Genomic DNA, 22,173 nt, shown 5'->3' on the forward strand with positions numbered 1-22,173 from the left:
AGGGATCGGCCGCGGGATCGGGATGGGCCTAGCTGGGCTGGCGGCTGTGAGGGGGCGCGGGGGCTACAAGCGCTGTGGGTTTCCCTGCTCGCCTTGGCTCCTGTGCTCGTTCTTCCCCGGAGCTCCCGAGGTGTTGCGCACACGCCGCCTCTGGAGGGTAGGAAGTGCCTTTGGTAAGTGAAGTGTAGAGATGGAGTGATAAGGAAAAGTGTTCCTGGAGGAAACTGGAAATGCGTCTCCATGACGCTGTGTCAAGGAAGGTTTAGGTTTGATATTGTTTGATATTAAAAGGAAAATAATATGAAAAAGATTCTTCACCCAGGGGGTGGTTCGGCCCTTCAACAGGTTCCCCAGGGAGGTGGTTACAGCACTAACTTGACAGAGCTCAGGAAGTGTTTGGACACCGCTCTCAGGCACACGGTGTGACTCTTGACATGTGCTGTGCAGGGCCAGGAGATGGACTTCGACGACCCTTGTATGTCTCTTCCAGCTCAAAATACCAGGCTGTGTGCTGTATCCAGTCCATGGAAGCAAGGCGTTCAGGGAGTGAAAACTTGAGTAGAAATATGGGGAGAGACCTGATACCTAAAAACTGGCAGTACAGCACTTGGAGCTTGTTGTCCTTAAAAACCTCAGAGCCCAGATAAGCACTGAGGCATTTTGTTTTTTAACTAATAAATGAGCGGCCTTTGTCCTTGCAGTGCCCTAACCACCAAGCTACTGGTTTTTTGACACAACTTATATGGCATCTTGCTGTGTAGTGTCTATGCCTTTGACTTAATCTTTTACATCATGTGTTCACCGTGTTTTCATTCTTTCTCAGGTAGCCTCCTGCCTTTTGCTCTAAGGCCAGATCCAAGCCAGATGCAGATCTTCAGGTTCTGCAATTACTAATGCAGCTGCAGCAGTTAACACCATCAGGCTGTATCATGTCTGTTACCTATAGCACAGTTCTGCATGTTATGTATTGGTTTGCCTACAGCAGTTACATGAACTTCTGTAGCCATTTTGTCACATTAAGAATAACAACAAGTCAGCACTTTTTAGAGACAAGAAAGAATCCAGGGATACAATAAATCTTACTTATTCAGATATACCATTTACTCTTCCAGTGTGTGAATGCCTGTTCTGCCATTTCAAGATGATAAAAACAGGAGCTTTTAGCTCACTACTTGCTCTCCAGGTACAGGCAGGTAGCAAACTGCAGGCAACATGAGGGGTTTTGGCAGCCCCTGGCCTGCTTTTGCCAAGGTCTGTGAATTATGAAAGTGTGGAGGATGAAAGAATATTTTGGTGAGGTCATGGCACAGATGTGCAGTCATGTTACAGAATGCACAGCCTTTCCTGTTGTACCAGTGCCCTGTGCTTCCATACACATTAAACATGGGATACACCAGTATTTCTAGTCATAGGACTGACACACATTTAATGGTACCTGACAAATAAAGTAGAGGAATAGAGTTTGTGAGTGTCTCCTTTATAAACTGAATAGCTCAATATCCCTATGGAAAAGTTAGGTACCAGTGCTATGTATTCATGAACATCAATATGAGGTTAACAGGACTATATGTCTACACCTTTCCCGAAATAACATGCCTTTGATGGGGAAATTCTCGAAATTCTAGAAAGAACAAGTCTTTCTATCCATAGGTTTGTGTTGGTTTTCAATATTTTTGGTATATCACTTGTCAGACTTTTCAAATTAGTATACATAAGTAGAATTGTACAAACATTCAAAATTAAAATTTACTCTTATGAACCAGTGTAGCACAAGAGGCACATCCATTAATCAGTAATGGCTTGTCACACTCGAAAGAGAGCTCAAACCATTGAACTTGGTTTTTTGACTTGCAAGAACCTATTTTTCAGCAGTTTGTATTAAATTGGTTTTCCTTTGTAGATGAGGCCAAGATCTGTTTTCACACTGTGGTTACTGTTACAGCTCGTTCTTTCTAAACATACAAAACCAACTGTTCATTACAGCGCACAGCTTGTTAATAATCTCTTACAAAATATGACAATAAGATATGACCCACTGTGGTGGAATGCAATTCAAAAGGTATTTTTCCTTCCAGTAATTTAAGTACAAGTGGGATTCAGAAGGTCGAATGTACAGATCACCTGATAGGAAGGGTTGAACAGTTGCTCTGTCTCCTTTGAGAATTTACTGGTTTAACAGTATCACATGTGACATATAATGTTATTGTGGGTGTTCTTGAGAAAGGATACTCACCAAAGTGTGCCACATGTACCAGATCTTCTCTTCTTCCCTTCACATGTTGAGGCAAGGAGTAATTTTCAGAGCACAGAAACATGTTAGCCTTCATTTCTCATGTCTGCCAATTTGACTGTTTGACTAAAAGCTCACAGGTTATTTCATTAATTTAACTACAGAAGACAGGAAATTAATAGCAAAAAGGTTAGTATTTGCCAGTTTTCTCACAAGCAAAATCAGTGCTAGAATAGCACAAGGGCATGTGTTTGTGTGCAGATAAATCAGTGTTGATTCTGTATAGTTACTGGTCCAGATAGTTACATAGTCTTACATACTGAAGCTGTGAAAGGATGTGTGTAAACTAAGGATTGTGACTGGAGAAGAGCACTTATTTCATCATAACACACATCCATAGTCTCAAACTGTCCAACATATCATATTTGCACTAAAAGACCTCAACTAGCCAACCAACAAACCCACAAAACCTCCACAACAAAACAAAAAACAATAAATGGTTGTGCTGACTCCAGAAGTTTTCCATGCCTTTGTTTGGCTCCTGTGTCACCTAGGATGTTAGAGGGTCCAAGAGCTCAGCAGTCCTTCAGTGATCTGCTGACTCAGACAAAGGGGGAAGGAGAGCTGCAGTCATCCCTGCAAGTATGTGACAACAGTAGTCACATAAACATTGGCAATTATCTTCTAAAAGCAAATGTGCCTGTGATGGGGCATGAAACAATGAGCTGTTTTGAAGAGAGAAAACCTAATACTCAAAGAAATGGGTAGTGTAACATGGAGGTGACTGCCTGGAGAAGATGGAAATAGGATTTTATGGGTGTGCTGTGAGTATTAATGTTTGTAAGTTATTGTGGTAACACTCCTATGAAGGATCTTGATTTTTTTTTTTTTCTTGTGGCTGATCATGAAGACAAAACCACTTGGCATGCTGCATCCATTAACTAAGGAGAACAAGAGCCCCAATTGCTGGAGTGATGAAAGAAAATTAGCGATACCATAGATGTTGAAAGTCTTTTGTTGCAAAAAAAACTCTTTGAATTTCTTTTGCCTTGTAGCTTCATGTAACAATAAAATCAGAAACAAATTTTCAGAGGTTTCAACTGGGACAACAAGATCATGAATCCCTACTGTTTTATTGACTTGATAGCAGTAATTCCACAAGTGTTTTCACAGCAAATAAATATCACTAGTACTCATGGTAAAATGGCCAAATGTTTCCATTTTTACTGGTAAATGGGAGAATTGAGATTCTTATAGACATGACTGAATTGCTGAAGGTCAGATTCAGGAAATAATATGACTTGATCAGATGACTTTAACTTCTCTTTTTGAGTGCAAAGGGTACCTTTCAGGTTAAAGAATTCCAGACCTCTAAAGCTTTATCTCACAAAGTAAAGCCATGCAACAGTACATGTAACTCAGAGGCTGATGAAGGAGACAAAGTGCAGTGACACGTTGAAGTCTGTGAAAAATCACTGTAAACTTTGTAGGAAATCCCTGCAGGCCTCCATTATGCACTTAGCAATCTCACTTTTGAGATTTCCCCAATTTACTGACAAAAAGCTGCATTAAATTCATCTACTTGGGAACAAAGTTTGAGTTTGACCCTATTTAGGAGGAACTTAGATTTCAAAGACACTATGGTGTATGTTTCTTACGTCAGGATTGTACCATATATCAATATAGATAGCACAAGAACATAAGGAAGAGCTTTTCAACAGATTTCCACTTCAGGCTGAATCTTTATGATGTCAGTAAAAACAGTAGTATATTATGACTAGACATTCTGTTTCACTTCATTGTTACAACTAAACTTCCTATTTTTATTGTGGCCTAATAATGATGCTCCTTCTATTTCATTTTATTATTCCTATTAATTTAGTCTAATAAATCCCTGCTTCTCTGCAGTACCACTGATCTGGGAAATGTCCCTTTTCATTTCACAAAGACAAGAAAGGACAGAGACAAAGGGAAATGGAAAGTACTACGGTCAAAAGAGCAAAGACTTAGATCCAATTAGGTCATGTGCAAAATTACCAGAATTCTAAAATGTCTCCTCAATGTTATTGAGACCTAGATTAGTTTGAGGTGAGTATATTTGAGTTCTTGCATTTGGCATAGTTTCCAAATGTGCTTGAAATGCAGAGCTGTAATGCATGTAAAAATTTTCTGTCCAAATTAAAATCTTCTTCATATGAATTTCTGTATGATACTTGGATATACTGTGGTCACTGCCTGATATGGGATATTTCCAAGAAAAGTGATATTGCCGGTCACTGTGGGTTTCAGCTGGGGTAGAGCTAATTTTCTTCATGGTGGCTGGTACGGGGCTGTATTTGGGATGTGTGCTGAACACAGAGTTGATAATAGAGAAGTTTTGTTATTGCTGAGCAGGGCTTACACAGAGCCAATGCCTTTTCTGCCTTTTGTACTGCCATGCTGATGAGGCTGGGGGTGCATGGGAGACTGGGAGGAGACACAGCCAGGCCAGGTGACCCCAACTGACCAAAGGGATATTCCAGACCATGGGACATCATGCTCTGTAAATAAAGTGGGGGAAGAAGGCGGAAGGGGAGACATTTGGGGTGATGCTGTTTGTCTTCCCAAGTAACTGTTTGATGTGATGGGGCCCTGCTCTCCTGGTGATGGCCTGTACATGGGCAGCAATGAATTAATTCCTTGTTTTGCTTTGCTTTGTGTGCACAGCTTTTGCTTTCCCTGTTAAACTGTCTTTATCTCAACCCATGAGTTCTCTGGCTTTCCCCTTTCTGATTTTCTCCCTGATCCGAGTATTTGTGAGGCATAGTGATCAGGTGGCTGTGTGGGGCCTGGCTGCTGGCTGAAAATTGCTGTAAATTAGTAGAATGATCAGAGTGGCAGGAACAAACAGCAAAGTGTAGTAATTTTGTATATTTAATACAGTAACTGTACAATTTATTTACTTGAAAATAAACCAAAACTGAGTGGTGACATGGAGTTATAATCTCTTTATTTTTCATTACAGCTTCTGAGGCCAGGGAAGGAGAAGCAGCAGTCTGAGGTGAGAGAGCATTGAAAGAACCTCATCAAAAGCTTTTAGAGACCTCTGAGAAGAACTGTTGATGTGCTTGAAAAATGAAGATTACCTGCTTCACAACTGTAGTGTTGTTTGAAGCGTGACTTTCCATTCTGCCCATCTTTGCTTAATAATTAAAATTAAATCTTACACTTAGACATGCTGCTACCTTTCTCCATAGATAGTTTTTCAAAAAGTGCAACAGTTCTTCAATGCATGTTTTTATGATTGCAATATTTGGCCAAGGATGAAAACAATAATCTGATTCTTTACAAACATACAGTGATACGCAAAAATCTGACGGATAAAAGGATTTTCTGAGGCCAAAACTAATATCCATATTTACTCATTCATTGTTTTTTAATTAAGCTCTTTTTTAAGCAGCTGAGCAGGAAAGGTTTTGGTAACTCTAGGAGGATTTTCTTCTAAACATATTTGTCAACAGATCTCAAATAGAATTTTGTTGCTGAAGAACATTTTGTTGCTTTAAATATATGTTGTTTTAACAGCATATATATATATAAAGATTTTAAAGCACTTAAAAGATGCTTATTTTAGGCAAATTTTTACTATGATTTAAACAAGGTGAGGAAAACAAATAATATTTTCCGATTTTCCGAAGTCTTTGCTTGTATACTTGCCTTTATAACAATTCCAACCTCAGTAAATTGTAAAGTGGTGAAATAACAATGAAACTGATAATGTAGGCCTTTTCAGAGAAAAATTAAATATTTCTCTCTGATACAGGACATAGAAGTGCAGCATTTGAAAAATAATAATTCTAATTATAAGTCATAGTCTGCCTTCTCTCTTCAGTGAGTGTCTTAGCATCAAACTACAAAAAAAAATGCTGCTGAAACAACTTTTTCTGACAGTGAAATATTTGAAAATGTAACTGATTGGTGCATAGCACTCGCTTCACTGATTTACAATAGAGCTTTCATATGCACTCTCAGATTGTGCAATATAAAGGTATACAACAAGCTACTAATTAACTCTGGTTGTAAGCTAAGAGAAAACATGTAGTGAAGCAAAAAGAAGAACTCTGAGTTGAAATATGTCAGGTAGACCAGAAGCAGGTTGGTGTGGATTTTTTGCCAGTTTGTTCTGGGTTTTTTCTTAAGTCCCAGTAAAACAAATTATATGTAATTTCAGTTACTGTATATATCCTTAAGTGAGATTTTTGTTGTAACTTTCAAAAAAGGAAAGGTGTTTGTTGAAACTAAGATTTTTTTTTGAAGTGTAAATTAAAGTTTAATTCAATATAGCTTTAATTTCAATAGAATTTAAAGCATAGCACAGTCTAGGTTTTAGTGTTGTCATTATAATAGTTTTTAACAATGCAAATTACAGACTCCAGATCATAAAAGGAAAGGTTAAAAATATGTGTATTTTCAGGTCTTGAATAAGACTGCCCAGTTAACAAAGGAAATGTGTCATGTACCTGTACAAACTGAATAATTTGCAGTAAATCTAAATGTTGAACTAATTATTTAAACTGAACATAGGTATTAATTTCTCTTCATTGTTCACTTTAGGTGAATTGACTTCAGAAACTTAAGGGCAAACCTGTTGCCATATTCCTAATTCAGCAGTGCCTAACCATGACCAGCAAGGTGAGGAGCAGTTCACACATCCCCTGGCAGAGCCCCCGTCAGCGTGTGCTGCCTGAGCTTCCTGCTGAAGGTGACACTCAGCAAGAGCTGCCTTTCAGAATTTGGAAATTCAACCAGAATGGACAAAAGTATCAATGTTTATGTCTGTCTTAAGTTTTTGCATTTCAGTAGTTCAGATTTCACTGCAAATTCTTTGAGATCTTCAGCACAGGGAAGATTAGAATCAGTAATTTAGTATCATAATGAAGAGTGATTAAGGCCTTTCCTAGATACCAGAAGGCAATCAAGGAAAGCTCTTTTCTTTCTTTCCAAGTCTCATATGGTGCTATCAAGATTAAATGAAGAGCAATTCATGGTTAATGAAGTTTTTAACTATTCTACTAAAATAAAATTTAGTCTCTTTAAATACTTCCCTTTTGCCTTTCATACACAATTTCTGTCCATACTTTGTCTATTTTAGTGGTGTCATATGCCATATTTAGCCCAGACAAACTTTATTAGATTTTACTAACTTCAAAACATTGTCAAGTAGACACACTAGTGTGTCTTCTTCATATACTGTCAGCCTGATTCATGTGCCTGTAAGTTCATCTAAGACTCTTTCCACTGTTGCACAGAAAACAAATGACCTTTCAGGGAAATACCTATCAATATTTCACTCACTGCTGCTGCTTTTCAGTTAAGATTATTAAAAATCTCAAACTGTATTCTCCTTGAAGTGCAGAACAGCTGCATTTTAGTCATTTTAGATGCTGGAGTCCAGTTTAAGAGGGTGATGTGTAGCAGTAGGCACTACTGTGATTAATGAGATTTCAGTAGCTTTTCCATAGCTTCCTGCCTAGAGCAAAAACAAAACCAATAAACAGAAAATCAACAAACAAAAAAACCAAACCAAACCCATAACAGCAGATTAGTTGTGTGCTTTTCGCTGCTTTTTGTAAAATGTTAATGGACTTCTAAAGGTTTCATTTTTGATGAGAACCATTTCAGCCAGAATTCTAGCAGATACAGAGGACATTCAAGGAACTTGTGAAAATTCTTTATGTTCTGCTTTATAAAGTCTATTAGGCACATTTGGCACAAGCTGTGAACCTGACACTGATTTCCAAGCATTTAAATGGTCCAAATAAAATGCCATTTCTGTAATACTTTTATATTTTCCCTTTTTTTCAAGTGTATATTAAGTACACATCTGAATAAACAATATTGTACCCCTTTATTTTAGATGTAGGGAGCAGTCACAAGAGAGTAAATGCTGCTATGTGTAACGAAGCACGAAGATGACAAGATATACAAACAAGAGGCTTTTCAGCTCGATCACATCATCCAGCCCATAATTATACAGATTTTGTATTTCAGGCACCAGTGTCACCTTGGGGTTGAAATCATTCTAAATGAATCTGTAGGAGTAAGTATAAATAAGATAGTTCCCCACACCCCAATCACTTTCGTACTTTAAAAATAGAAAGGAAAATGAGTCGTCCTGAGTTTAGGGATGAGTTATTTGTGTGTGGTATTTGTGATGGAAAATTCTTTCCAAAATAAACACAGTAATAAATGGTCTTCTTTTTTCCTCTCGTATTTTAAGGGGACAGCCTGCTTCTAGTGACAGAGTACTAGACTAGATTTATCATGGTCTCTTTTAGTACTTGACTAATACATACAGCAGTATCTATTACAGTCATTAATTGTATCAAGCAAAGTATTTTTCTGTAGTTTTTTTGTTAAATTTCTCTAAAGCCACATGCAGAATGATACCTCCCATGTTGTATTTTAGTTCCAGCAATTCTAATGTGGATGATATCCTGATGGGATTTTGAAATCCTGAAAAACATGAATGCGACAGGGGAGCCTAGATGGGACTTTAGAAAATATTACCAGTCATTTAACTATTACAAAATTTTTATAAATGCTGAATAAAGGTGTCAAATAATAAATTTATCAGCCTCTATTAATTTAGTTCCTGCACTTCATTACTGCTAAAGACAATATTGATCCAAAATTTATTAGCAGTGTTCTGCTAGAGCCAGCGGAGGGCAGACTTGAATTGGAAACTCTTTTTGCTACTGCAGTTACTCGAAGTTAAAATACCAGATATATCGTGTCTTGAGCTCAAAGTCTCATCACTTCCCTACTATTCTAATTACACTTGTGCTGGATAAAAGCCTCTTTGCAGTTGCTGTTTGACAAAATGAATGTTTTGCGAATGTTTAAATAAAGATGCTAATGTGAAAGTGAATAAATCAGTGTATTAGGAGCTGTGTGTTACTCATCAGGGATAATCCACACTGCTTAATCCTTAACCATGTATATCTTGAAATGTTTGTTAAAAGCTAGTGAATATAATTATCCCCATTTTGCAGATGAAGTAATTGAGGAATAGAGTGGTAACCTTGCAGATTACCCATCTGGGTGACCTACAGAAACTAGAATAAAGTCCAGTTTTTTGAGATCTAGTCCAATCCTTTGCAACATAAACTATTTTAACTCTTGCAAACATTATGGAAATTATTGCTAGCAGCCCAAATTGTGGAGACTGAGGAGCTTACGCTGATGAAATAGCAGGCAAACTGACAGGTTGTAGATCTTAAGAAGAATATTCTTCCCAAGAAGATGGGTGATCTTTTCTTTCACTAATTCTAGATGGTGTATATTTTGTTTGTACCCAACTTTCCCTTTTATTTGTAAAATATGTCTGAAATGTTCAGAACATTAGTGTTTTAAGAGCAGTTAAAATATTACTGCCTCAGAAACACATCATTGTTACCTAGAGTTGTGTTTGCTGTGCTGAGCAGGCCCAGCTGAGTTACAGATAAGGCAAAATAACTGTATTAGAGCAGGTTGGCCAAAAGCTTGTCCCTGTATTTCTTTACATGGAAAATAAAGCATAGATGTATGTACTGTCTGAATAGAGAACATGATGATGTGTGCCTGTGCCAAAATAAATCCAATAGTATTCTATTGGAAAAATAAACTTAATTTTGGACTTTAAAACATGGAATATGCCATGTATAAAATACATATTTGATCAAGATCAGTTCCTCTGGTAATGTTCCTTCAGAGGTGAGAGTTTTAATGACAGGGAAAAGATACTTCTACATCTATGGAAGTTAAAGCCTGCTGCTCTCAAGTGGCCAGGACCCTTAAATGTGTGTTAAGTATCCTACTCTTAGGAAATCAGAAATGTTTATACTTGCTGTCTCAAGTAGTAGAAAGAACACCAGCAACTGCTTCCATGTTTAGAATTCTCTGGAGTCTGCTACCTGTGAGCAGACTCCACTTAAATAAAGTCTCTGGAATTACTAATTGCTAACCTCATTCTTGACATACTTCAGCCTCCAACAGCCTGCTGCAACTTCTGTTACACCTTCTGGGATTCTATCTATAGCAATTGCTTTCTCTCTCCAGTTGGCACCAAGCCAGAAATACATCCCTTTGCACAAATGCTTCTGAACCTTGTTCACACTGGGGTTGGAGGGAGAAGGGGGGGAGTCATATTTTTTTCTTTCTGCTTGTCTGGTTGGTGGATACTTTTATAGTAAATTCAGTACTTGCCATGTTCACTGTGTAATGGACAAGTGGTTACAATGCTTTTTCTAAGGTACTGTTTGTTTCACTTTAAGTGCACTGAATAAAACTGTTTCTCCATGGTCATTTCATGGGCATCTTACTGTAACATGGGAGTCTTAAGCAAACACATTTAATCAGTTTTCTGATAAGGCTGTGTTCTTCCCTCTCAGTGGGACGTGCTCAGTTGACAGAGAAAGCCTTCAAGACTTGCAGAGTAACCAGCACTTCTGAAAGCTGGAGAAAACACTAAGGCACAAACATTTCTCACCAGCTACCTGGCAAGTTCCAGTGTCCCTGTCATGAAGAAATTGGTTTATAACTGACAGGGAAGATTGTGCTTACCATGGGAATGCTACTGGTACCCAAACTAGGTTGTCTTCATTCTGAAAAACATGCAGCTCACACACATACATGTACAGCATCCAGCTCTGGGGTCCTCAGTGCAGGAAGGACATGAATCTGTTGGAGCAAGTCCAGAGGAGGCCACCAAGATAATTAGAGGGATAGGACACATCTCCTACAAGGAAAGATTGAGAGAATTGGGGTTGTTCAGCCTAGAGAAGAGAAGGCTTCAGGGTGACTTCATTGTGGCCTTTCAGCACCTGAAGGGAGCCTACAGGACAGATGGAGATGGCATGTAGTGACAAGACAAGGGGGAATGGATTCAAACTGACAGAGCAGGCTTACATTAGATATCAGGAAAAAATTATTTGGTGTGAGGGTGGTGAGACACTGGAACAGGTTGCCCAGATAAGTTTTGGATGCCCCATCCCTGGAAGTGTTTAAGACAAGGTTGGGTGGGGTTCTGAGCAACCTGGTCTAGTGAAAGGTGTCTCTGCCCATGGCAGGAGTGTTGGAACAAGACAGTCTTTAAGGTCCCTTCCTACCTAGGCAATTCTATGATTCTATGTACATGTGTACAGACACTTCTGCCTTATATGTATATAAATGTACACAGAACTGGAGGTTTATCAGAATTAATTGAAAATGAGCCAGCTTGGATATCAATACCAGCACCATTTCTGAGGATATATGTATAGACACATATGGCAAACTTCAGCTGCAGCTTTGAAGTCCTCAGTGTTTCAGCTACCTAGAAGTACCTATGCAAATATTTGACATTAGAAAATTAGGAGCACTTTGATTGGAGTAATTAGGTTGATACATAGGAGTTCTATGGTACAGGCAGGAACAGATAGTCCTGATTTTTCTTACTCAAAGTTCCACAACAGAATTTTTTTAAAAATGTTTGCATGCATTTCTGTACAATTGTGGTGGATGTTATACCAGGGTCCAGTCCAAGCTCTGAAAAAGACAAAAACGGTGTGGTTACAGATCATGTGGATACAGATCATCAAAAATAGTTACAAATCATGGCTCTATGTTTGCAGGCTAGATCATGAACAAGGATTCTGCATTAAGGTTGTACATAGGACAGTGTGTGGCATCTCTCACTGCATTTTTCTGTGGCATCTTAACCCCATTTAACTTCCATTTTTATTAGATCTCAATGTAAGGGAAAAAAAAAAAAAAAGCAAGTTCTAGCTTGTTCAAGATTTGATTTATTTCCAGCTCTAATAAGTCCAGCCTTGCAACTTCCAGTCCTCTTGGGTGTCCAAATACCTGTCCCTAGAAAACATTCCTCTGCATTAGAACTCATAGGGTAAACTGCTGGATCAGTAAAGTTCTGTTCTCTCTAAGGTACTGCATCATGCATTTGCAATTTTGTTCTCCCCTTAGTGCAGCTGGAGTTTCAGACTATCCCATTTAACTGTGTCCATGTCGCAAGTCTCTGACATCAGAAACACATTTTAGCTTCAATGTTACAAATTAATCGAGTTGTAGAAAGAAGAATAAGGTTATTAAAAGAACAGGTTTTAAGGTTCTACTTTCAAATAATAGTGAGTAGCTAAAAAACCACTAAAGCCAGGAGCATGCAAGCTCCTGCTGCTGGTCAGTTTTTAGTTGATCAGCTTTTAATAACTACCTACAAAAGACTAATTAGTGACTTCACTGTGCTGTCCTACATTTCAAAGTGTCTAATTGCTGCCATGTAGCTGCACACCTAACACTGACTGCTAACTCCACTTCATACCCAGCACTGGTCAGCACTAGCAAACCTCAGCTTCAAGGTTTAAGGTAGAGTCAGCATTTTGTCTCCTGTCAGCAATAATCTATAACTTCTATTGCTGGGAACAAGCAAAAAGATATTAAGCCAGGAATGGTTTGGTTTTTACCTATTAACAGTAAATTTAGAGCAGTAACTTCATGACATCAGTGGGAGCAGTCTGTTCAAATCTTCCACCATGTCATGGGAAATACAGACTATCAATTTTCCATTCCTATTTTGGCAGGCATAATTTTGTTATTTTTAAAGCTGTTGATATTGGCCACCTCAGTGTTTTCATTATTTCACACATATTTTGGCATTTCAAGAAGTCTGTGCTTCAGCAGATATAGGGGATATAGTGTGTGTGTGTCCCAAAATGTGGAGTTTCTTTCACCAAGTATGATAGATTACATTTACAAGCTTCATTTACACTTCAACAGAGCATTCATCTGCGTGCTGTCAAAGACTGGGGGGGTGGGGGGCAATTAAATTAGATATTTTAGAGAGATTATGAATTCTGATAAAAGGGCATCAGGACTGTCTACAGCAGTTGTCGTGATCTGCAACAGCAAAGCAAAGGAAGATGGGAGTTAAGACTGAAGGAAAATGTGTGAAAGCAGCAGAACAGAGGGCTAAAAGGATGGACACTTCTTAACACAGAAAACAATGCCCAGCAGAAAAGTTAAGGAATTACTCTGTTTATGCAAAGATCAAAAGACCTGCACTTTGAAAACAGCCACAACACAGATGACCTGTCAGCAAAAGACCCAGGATCCTGATCCCAGGAGGATGGTACCAAGGCTGCAGCATCAGATACTCCTTGCCTTTCCTGTTATCCTGCCTGGAAAACACGTGTGTTGAAAACAGGGAAAAACAGGCAACGGGCAGTGTCCTGGTCTATCATTTGTGGAGAACAAAGTAAACAGGATTCTGAGGTAAAAGACACCAGCTGATGCCTTCTAAGGGGAATGACAGATCTGTCCAGAAACCACTTTGGTGTCCCTTGTAGCGAGGGCATGGCAGCAGCATTCCCGTTCCTTTGTGTCAAGCTCAAAGGATCCTGGCCAGGCCACTGGGACCCTCTGAGCTGGGGATCAAGAATATACAAGTATCAGAGTGTCAAAGAATTAACTCTACAGCAGAATGCATAGATGATAATTTCTCTTAGGGCTTTTCCAGAAGGTTGGTTTGTCCAACACAGATGGATTTTGTACAGCATTTCAATGACATGGAATTTAAGCTTCTTTGTGGAAACCCATGCATTACTGGAGTAAAATAATAATTGAATCATAGCTGAGTAGTTATTGATAAAAAACAAATTACTCCATGGAAAGCCACATGACAAACAAAGAGTTGGAAAGAAAGTGAAGGAGGAAGGCTGAAAAAGTGTGCTGTAAGACCTGAACAATGAAAATGAGGAAATAATATGTTGGCCTGATACAAGGACAATATGGATTTAGCCAGAGTCAGTGTTACTCAAAGTTGGTAGGATGTGTGAATAATGCCTTCCAACACCCCACACTATTCTGGATCTGTAGTGCCAGAGAAGGAGACTGCTAGAAAGGCTCAGTTACAACAAGCCTGTAGCATGCAGAAAGGGAGATTTGGATTTGTTTTCTTTCAGAAGCTTTGATAGGTTTCATATATCAACTTCTGTAAACAATGAGATTAGGGCAGCAGACTGCACGGCCCTTTGCATGTCCCAGTAAAAACCTCGTGGAGAAATAAATATCTTTGTCCTTCTCCCTCACCATAGTAACACTAAATAAGCTACAAGATGTATATCCATTTGCCTTGTCAGCCAGATGTCAGCGGGGCTCAAAGTCCTTGTATTAAGTACTGCAAAAGCCTTTTCCCAGAGGACTAATCAGATGTAACCTGGGAGCTGGCTGGTTTTGATCTTTTGATGTTTGTTCTGACACAATTATATATTTATTGTTGCGAATTTCTTTTGCAGAAAGTCTACTGGTAGCTCACCAGCCAGTTGGCCCCTGCTGTAAACTTGAGCTGATCTTTCTAAGTTTATTGAGAATGTTCCAGCTGCTAATTTAGCAAGGACTGGTGACATGCTCAGTGCTGCTTGAAAGAGCTGCTCCCTTCACAGCAGCTGAAGGGAAAGAAGGCAGGTGCTATAAGGAGTTGATGCTACTTAGAGATCAATGCCTGGTAAGTGTGAAATCTTTGAGACACTAAGTTTGTGTCCAAACATTTAAATGTTTTATCATTATTGACATCACAAACAGGATTTTCTACCCAAGTAAAATGTCTTAAATCCAGCAGTCTCCTAATTTTCCTGTCTGGAATGCCTCTAGATCTATAGAGCTCAAGAGCAGAAATTCTCTCTGTATTTCTTCTCTTAGAATCCATCCCAGAAGGCTTGCCAAGCTTCTGCCTTCATCCGTGTTTGGCACTCAAATCAAAAAATGAGCTCTGGGGAGGGGGAAAGCCTGGTTGCTAATAGCTGTGTCTGCCACACAATAAACTATGTACTTCAGGGGTGAAAAAAGGGGTGTGCAAAAATAGGTTTAAACGCAGTTTGCTCCCTCACACAGCTGGACCAGGGTAAGTGACCTGAGGGATAGTCTCAGTTGACTACCAAGACCTGCTGGAGGAAGGAGATGTCCTGACTGGAAGATGTCCAGGTGTGGTGACAGCAAAAGCTGCCTCACTGGGGGTACCCAGGACTTCCATGCTCATAGCTGACAACATCAACTTCTGACTTGTCAGGCAAGGCAGGTCACCAGAGCCCAGCACAATGAATAATCCACTTGCTAGATCATCTTCAAGCATAAAGAGTCTTAATTTGGGCATTATTAAATTACAGAGCTTCAGAATTACACTGCTGAAATTTAATTAAGCTGTGAAAGCAGCCAGGCACTGGGTACTGACAGTAATTCAGCCGTGCCACAAGCACTCAGTCTCAGTTCTGCTGCAGCTCCATAGTAGGCAGCAAGGCAATAACCAGGAGATTGAAAAAAGAGGTGCATCAGCCATGGCCAAACTGTAATGAGCTCTCATTCAGCTGTGTAACAGCTGTTTTGAAGGCATTACATAAGCATTTTCATTAAAATATAAAGCTCATTGGAAAACTCTAAAAAAAAAAAGCCTCCTGAACCTGCCTGCACAGAAGCACAATGTAAAGAGGCTCGCCCAGGCATCACTTGCAAATGAAGCTCAGACTATCAAATCTCCAAGATCTGATAGTCTGAGCAAGCACATGCTGAGGAAAAGTTTTGGTGTGTTACTCTGGCTACAGAGGGACTGGGTGCTCTATCATCCTCTCATTGGTACATGGTAAATACTGCTTTGGTTTTAATTAACTGCAAGAGAGAAATCTGAGGGGAGCTGACTGAAAGGCTGGCACCTCTGACAGCTGTCTGGTGAAGTTTATGTGACAGTAATACAAAAACAGTCATGGGCAGATCTTTGACCATGAGGGCAGAATTCAGCTGTGTGCACAGTCTTTGGAAGCCATCAGGAGTGGACAGGAGATGGAATAGGATCTTAGAATCGTAGAACAGTTTGGTTGGAAAGGAACCGTACAGATTTCCTAGTTCCAACCCCTCTGCCATAGGCAGGGATGCCTTCCACTAGACCAGGCTCCTCAAAGTCCTATCCAACCTCACTGAGATAATTTCCCACTATGTATTTTACATACAACACATAGATAAACAATGAAAAAGACACTTACTAGTGCTTCTAACATGCTTTCCTTGTAGAAGTCCCTTTTAAGAACAGAGCATTCTAAAATGCTGGCATTTCTATGTAAGAAAATCTCATGTTTCCTCCCAGCCCTGTATAGATGGTAAGTGTTTCTCTGATTGCAAAGTCATGATTAGGTCTAGCAAAACATTAGAAAAATCACAGTGCTGTTCAACAAGCAACTCTGTCTGTCCTGACCAGTCCAGTGACAAGACACTGAAATTATGGAATAAATGCCTTGACACCCAAACTATAGAATACCTTTAAACAGTGGGATAGGTTCCCTTCCTCCAGAGGCAGGTTTGCACTACTGTCAGAAACTCTGGTTTGTTCTCACTCACCTCGGGGCAGCTGAGTTTCTGTTAACACAGACAAAAGGTGAAAAGTCTGATACTGTTAAAAGACCGTCTTATCTGAAAACATGCAGTCCATCATGCAAGGAGGACAAACAAATTCCATTTACCTCAAGCTGTAACACTTTGATGTCTGTGTAGGCCACCAGTGGTATCAGTGCTGTCAGGTCTTTTTTGACTCTTTGACAGAGATATTCCATTTTCCTCCTTCACAGGAATCATAAATGGTAGCTGTTCCTTATGCAGAAGGACTCCTTATTTCTTACACTGCAAAACACCCTCTGAGTAAAAGGGAGAAGATGGAATGGTATTTTTGTTTCTGCCTGGAAAATCAGATCCATACCATAACTACACAGACAAATGCAGGAAGTGGGATGTATAAACACTTATATTTTCAACTCAAATGCCAACATTTCTGGGCATGCTGTTCCAAGCAGTCTGGTGTTTGAGTAGATACCAGCTCTTTGATAGATTTCTGCACTTTGAGAAGTAAAATTGCCTCTCAGAAATGCCATTCATCTTGGCCCTTTGGAGCAGAGAGACCCAGAATGACACCCACTTGCTTTTCTGTTTGTGTGTTCCTAAGAGGGCCAAGGTGAGAGGGAGAAACCCAAGGTTTGGTCAAATTAGAGAGGGCTCTTATGCCATAGAGGCACCCATGGCTGATACACCTTTTGAGCAGACACCATATGTATGACTGAAAGATGACCTCCAGAGCTGCTCCAAAACCAGCACCACAGCACTAAAGACAAGACCTAGGACCAAACACAGCAAGCCACCACAGAAAGCTCAGAGCTTGTATGTTGAAAGCTCTGGTTCCCTGAGGTATCTCAGTGTTGGCCTGGAAAAAAAAATTTGCAAGTAATAATCTGCATGCAAGTGATGTTCTTCTAGGAAACCATAGACCTAAAATCAGGTTTAAGGGAGGTGCAATAAAAACACAGTCTAAGATGAAGGGGGACATTCTTCTCCCACGGAAGTCAACTCTTACTGAATTCAGAAGTCAAGACCTTTGCTGATAGAATACAGAGCATCCACCTTCATTCCAGGCAAGTGGAAATATTTTGAAAGGATGCTGGAGCCTCCCATGAAGTGCTGTGAATAGTGACAGAAGAAAGCAATACTGTAGCTGATCTACTGAAATCAGATCAATGCTGTGCTCTGCTTTTGGAGCAAGCCTTTCTGCCTGCAGCTGTAACCAGGGGGATGTGGCATCAAAGGCTCTAGTCTAAGTGGGCAAAGCATTAATTACCCTCTAATCTTCCTTTAATTTTTTATCCATGCTTTGGAGTCCTCAATGTCAGTGCATGCAGGTATTCAGGCAGATACCCAATTCCCTGTTTTTCAGACACGGGTGAATAAATGAAGGTTTAAGTAGCATGCTTTCTCCTATAGGTGAGGGTACTGGATACGTTATCATCTTCAAACAACTCAATGTTGTAAGGACTCAACTCCCTTTTTCAACATGTTTCTCATCTTTTTTTTTATGTTATTAGGGGAAAAAAATGATTAAACACACTGGCTAATGCACAGTCTAATCAACTGGACTAATAATGGTTTTCCTGCCATCAGAAAACATGTTATTTTTCCATCCCATTTTCCAACCTGAAGCAGAATGGAAGAGATAATCTATCTGTGTTGGAAAGTGCCTCCCTTTCACTGTTAGCCAGACCAGCTTCATTAAGCCTCCTTCTCTACCATGCTGAATTGCTCTTCTTACCTTATAAAAATTGTTAGATTCTGCCTGATCCTCACAGGTGAAAAGTTCTTACTCAGGGGAAACTTCAAGGAATATTTGGCAATGTATTGTAGTGCATATTGCTTATTACCTTTTTAAAATTGTGATAATTATATCATCATCTCCAGTTCCAGGGGTTGCAAGTTATAGATTTGGGCTCTATTGTACACAACACTCAGCCTCTGAGGTTTAAGGCTTTGTCTTCATTCCCACAGTCATTTTTAGTATCTGACCCTACACAGGCCAGTCCTCAAGCCTGAAAATCCATCAGGAGAGGAGAGACAGAGGATCAATTTCTATGGGACGCTAATTTGAAAACCATGCTTGGTTTCTGAGCAGTGTTTTAGAGCAGGCACAAGTAAACTATCAAATGGGTGATAAACTTTTGAGAAAAGCAGTCCTTTAGACAATTCTGCATTTTTTAGTGGACAGCCAAAGCTGTTATAGATCAAAAGTAGTCAATTTCCAGATACCCAGGATCACTAAATCAGTCTGGGGCAGTTCTACTTAGTTTCTAGGAGTCTACAAAAAAAATGCACTTGGCAATAGCACTCTTCTCAGTAATTCTGTGCCTGGTCCTAGGAGATCCTTCTGCCACTTCATCTATTTTAGTTTGGTTTTCAGTCCAAGGAAGGGCAGTGAAGCTGGTAAGTGGTCTAGGACACAAATCTTACAAGGAGCAGCTGGGGGAGATCCTTCTGCCACTTCATCTATTTTAGTTTGGTTTTCAGTCCAAGGAAGGGCAGTGAAGCTGGTAAGTGGTCTAGGACACAAATCTTACAAGGAGCAGCTGGGGGAGATGGGGGTTTTTACCCTGGAGAAAATGAAGCTCAGAGGGGACCTTATTGCTCCCCAGAGTAAAGGTGGGAGCCAGTCCCTTCTCTCAGGTGACAAGTGACAGGACAAGAGGAAATGGCCTCAGGCTGTGTCAGGGGAGGTGTGGATAGGGTATTAGAAAGAAATTCTTCCCTGAAAGGGCTGTCAAGCATTGGAACAGGCTGCACAGGGAAGTGGTGGAGTCACCATCCCTGGAGATACTTAAAAGATATATAGATGTGGCACCTGGGAACATGGTTTGGTGGTGGGCTTGGCAGTGTTAGGTTAGTGTTTGGATTCAATGATCTAAAAGATTCTTTCCAACCTCAACGATTCTTTAGTTTTTTTACATCTATTTACGGCTCAAAAATCAGAGTAATACAATGTACTCTACATATGTTAGATTCTGGTTGGATTTATAGCCTAATTTTAATTCCTACACTTTGAATGAAGATTAATTTTATACAAAACTGGAAGCAGTCACCTCTCTGTAAGGCATTTAGCACAGGGGTATAGCAGCTCCAGCTCCTCCAATGCAGTGATCAATAACAGTGACACGTTACTCTTATGCCACAGCAAGTGACATATGGCCATGTAGCTGCACATTATAATTAACCACTGATTAACAACAGAAAGAGGATTGACTGTTACGTTCAATTAACTTGCCTTCCTTTCAGCTGACAAGCAGCTGAGTGCTGAACATTTAATATACTTTTTGCAAATTTCCTTCTCTGCAAGTATTATAATTGCAGTAATTAGCACAGATCACATATGACAGCAAAACTCTCATTTCACCTATACAATGCAGCAGCTTAGAAAAAGTTAGATTTTAACTGTTTTATTAATTAACTAACCAGTATTTCTCTTCTACCACAAATTCTCATAGAATTCCATGTAGTTTTTCAGATAATTCAGTCAACTGCTAGATAAGTCTACAGAAAATTTTCCCAAGAGATATGATCGGGGTTGTCATTAATTGAAGACAGTCACATGCACATCTACAAAGAGGTACACCTGGGTACCTGTGTGAAAAATGATGCAGGTGTCTCATATTTGCTGTTAGATGAGTTGGTATTTTCTCTCATGCTGTTTACATTCCTTTGGACTGTATATTAATCCATTGGGAAAAAAGCTGCCAGGACACCCTGAACTTCCTTTTTTGCTTTCTTCTCTTTTCCATATGGTGGCCTGCTCATATCCCCTAACAAGTTCTTGATGTTTTATTTGACTTGACATTTTGATTTGCCTGTCACAATAGTGTAGAGGTTAGAAGAAGTGACTGGCAAGACTAGAGAGGAGTTTATGCTGGCTAATAACCTGCCCACTGAGCAGATATTGAGAAATTCGAGCAAAAGTTGTCAAGCCAGATCACAATTCTGACAAAAGGACCCATAAAGTGCCTCCAGGACTGTAACCCTGCTGAGCTTCATGTCACCCATTCAGGCAATAAAAGGCACAAAGAGAAAGGTTAATGCAAGTACTTTGTATAGCACAGTCCCACAAACCTCAAGGAAATGTTATCTGCTGTGATAACTGAGAGCAGATCAGGCAGTGACCTTGTGAGTCACCAGGTTGTTCCTCCTGGCATTACAAGTCCCCTCTGTTCAGAGAGCGGGGCCACGGCGGGGTCACCGTGGTGCCTGCCCAGGGAATGGTGCTAAGCTCGGGCTGTTCCTGCCCAGGGAATGATGCTCGGCTCGGGCTGTGCCTGCCCAGGGTGCCCAACCTCCCACTGGCATTTCCGTGGGGCAGCGCTGAGTGACACCGACCACAGGAACACCTTTGTCTTCGGACGTGCATCACCTTGTTCTTGTACTGACCGGCCATGGGGTGGCAATGTCAATCTTGTAGAAAATACTTTCTTACACTTGCTTCCTGCTCCTCCCCCCCCCCCCCCCCCTTTTTTTTTTCCCCTTGTTCTCTTTTTATAGTGAAGGAATCTGTACTTACATTTTTATTTCCTTGCAGAAGTTGAATTCTGCTTTTTCTTCTAGCAATAGGTCACCACGATGACTTTCTGATCCCACTAGGCTAGACATTCTCTTCTGCTCCTTCTTCATTCAGTTCCTTGCAGGTGCTCAAGTATATTCCTTAAATTAATTTTATGCTAAATGACAACTTTCCACACAATTTTCCTCTCACTCTTAGGGCGGCAAATGCCAGAGACTCTATCCTTTGGCTAAATCTTTGAGCATTTCATTTTGTGCTTTCCAAAAGGTACCAGCCACGCATTTCTTGCCAGCAAAACATGACAAGAAAATCAGCAGCACTTAAAGTTATGTAGAAGAGTGCAGCCACCACTGCTGCCCACACGTGTTCTAGTCCCGTGGTAGGTTGTATCAGGACTAAATTCCCTGTATTTGTTACTGTGGTAGCACCAGCACTTTGCTTCCTCTCCAAGAAGGAAGCAGAGGCAGGGAAGGGGCAGAATGCCATAGCACAAGTTCTGCCTGATGGGAAGATGCCTGCCCTTGCAGTCAGCTGGGAGCCAGGGGAGAAGAGATTTCTTCCAAAAGCTCTCAGCTTTATGTGTGTCTCATTTTGTGCAGTTTCCTCATTCATACAAAAGTGCCCCCAGACAGAGGCAGAGAGGAAGTGACATTTTGAGCTGCTCTTGAAGCTTCTGGTTTCGCCTCCCATTCACCTCTTTTCCCACAGCTCAGTACAAAGTGTGCTTTGTATGACACGTTCCTCCTTTCAGGCATGAAACAGAACTATCCCTCAGCCCCTGTGCTGTACACTGCCTACTCCTGTTGGAGTAGGAAGGAATAATTGCAGGGATTATGAACGTGGAACTGAATGTCAAGGCATATTAAAACTGTTCAGTATCTCAAGAGCAAATCAAGATTCTTCCAAGGGGCTGCTTTTCTGCCTGAAATTGAATTACAATATCAAGTACCTTTTAAGTAGATCTACCAAGAAACTAATTTTGTTGGTGTATTGAAGAAGTTACTCATCTCACCATTACCAGAATGTATCAAAA

General features: G+C 40.1%; 1 long non-coding RNA gene and 1 other non-coding gene across 2 annotated transcripts; one reads left to right on the forward strand and one right to left on the reverse strand.

Annotated features, from left to right (window-relative positions):
* Window positions 1-5,202: 5,202 nt before the first annotated feature.
* Window positions 5,203-21,656, reverse strand: LOC132326503 (uncharacterized). Its single transcript, XR_009486250.1, has 5 exons — window positions 21,141-21,656; window positions 16,747-16,917; window positions 16,545-16,642; window positions 10,814-10,988; window positions 5,203-7,739 (listed from the first exon to the last, which is right to left on the reverse strand). It is a non-coding gene; the product is annotated as an uncharacterized LOC132326503 (long non-coding RNA).
* On the forward strand, window positions 5,524-5,611 carry LOC132339536 (small nucleolar RNA SNORD93). The gene has a single exon (XR_009489679.1). It is a non-coding gene; the product is annotated as a small nucleolar RNA SNORD93 (small nucleolar RNA).
* Window positions 21,657-22,173: the final 517 nt, after the last annotated feature.

This window comes from Haemorhous mexicanus, chromosome 1, assembly GCF_027477595.1.
Source record: "Haemorhous mexicanus isolate bHaeMex1 chromosome 1, bHaeMex1.pri, whole genome shotgun sequence".
NCBI lineage: Eukaryota > Metazoa > Chordata > Aves > Passeriformes > Fringillidae > Haemorhous > Haemorhous mexicanus.